We start from the raw sequence: 1,726 nt of genomic DNA on the forward strand, positions 1-1,726 counted from the left end.
TTTTAAAGGTTTATTTTGGGGGGCACCTGGGTAGCCCAGTTGGGTAAGCAGCCAACTCTTGATTTCAGCTCAGGTCGTGATACCATGTTTCATTAGATCAAGGCTTGCGTTGGGCTCTGTGCTGACAGTGTGAAGGCTGTTTGGGATTCTCTCTCTCTCAAAATAAATCAATAAATATTAAAAAAAAAAAAAGATTTTAAGGAATCTCTATACCCAACATGGGGTTCGAACTCACAACTCAGAGATCAAGAGTCACACGTTCTTCTGATTGCTGAGCCAGCCAGGTGCTCTCACCTTCTCTTTTCTTCTTTTAAAGACTGTATTCGTTTGCCAGCTTTAAGATTTTCCCTTTTGAAACTGTGGATTCTGATTTGACTGTACAACCACACAGCTATATTTCTTCTCTTTGGCAGGATTATTAATCTTTCGTCTAGAACGGTGTAGGTATGAAATATAAATTGCAAAAAAGGTAAATTATTTTACTGGCATCAGAAGTTCAACTTTCTATCAGGATGATTTTCATGCAACATGAAACTACTCTATAAAAGCGATTTCTGGTCTTTTTTGCTTTACTAATAGGTAACATTTCCACAAAATTTTAATGCATCAAACTATCTATAACAAGCTTGCATCTTAACATAAAAACTATGACCTTGACTATTACTTGGGAGTTCTATTTTGGTTAAAGTCCATACAGAAGGATGAGAGAAGTGTGAGAAAGTAGACCCTTTTACTGCTTAAATTCACACATGGCAGGTTCACGGTGGGCCGGAGCAGGAAGAGCGGGACCCTTGAGAAGCTCAACAGAGAGAGAATTTTAGAGTGAGGTCGTGGAGCGTCCTTCTGAGGCTCTGAGCCGGGAGAGCTACTGAGCTGACTCAGTGAGGCAGTTCTCATGCTCTTAGGACCTCTGCTCATCTTCTGGTTATCAAGCTGTCAGGAAAGGCTAATAGGCCTGATACTTCATAAAATCCTTGAACGAGAGGCCTCATGCTCTGTGGTCCTCTCTGGCACGGCAGCATGATGGCATCTCTGAGGCTGTTCCCGCACAGATGGCAAGATGGCAGACAGAGCCACGAGACGCTGTGCTAAGAGAACACCCGTCATGTGCAACTTTTTAGTTTATGACTGATTTGTACCAAACTTGTAAGCTTTAGTTATGAAACGGGATGCGATTCCCTTCCCCAGACTGTTCTCTGCCTCTGGCGGGCATCAGAAGCCCCTGTGCACCCTTCTGAGTATCTGAGAGCTTGGACCTCTCTCCCAGCCGCTGAAGGTGAGCTCCAGCGAGGTACATCTTGGCAAAGCTGAATCGGCCCATTTCTGATGTGTGCCAGGGAGACAGAACCGTTCGTAAAGTTTCTTCCAGGCACACTCACCACCTGTATCCCACATAGCTGAAGGTGACTGACCAGCGGTGCGTTTTACATGATCACTACTTTAAGAATTGTTTCCTTGGCCACCCTCGGTGAAGAAGGCCTAGACATGGGTCTGCATAAAATGTTAACTCCCTTTCTAACTGAAGGTAGGGTTTTAAGTGGACTCCTGCTCTTCCCACTTTGCTCATTTTCCATGGTAAACCAGAGGGGTCCTTTCTGACTTAAGTGTAGTCAGTGTAATTGAATGTCTTCTGGCTTTAGTGCTGCTAATCCCTTGTTTTAAAGATTAAAGGATTTGTACATTCTTTAAAAAAAAAAAAAAAAAAAACATGANCATTTTTTAAAAA

The sequence above is a fragment of the Crocuta crocuta genome, unplaced genomic scaffold (assembly GCF_008692635.1).
Source record: "Crocuta crocuta isolate KB4526 unplaced genomic scaffold, BGI_CrCroc_1.0 scaffold13, whole genome shotgun sequence".
NCBI lineage: Eukaryota > Metazoa > Chordata > Mammalia > Carnivora > Hyaenidae > Crocuta > Crocuta crocuta.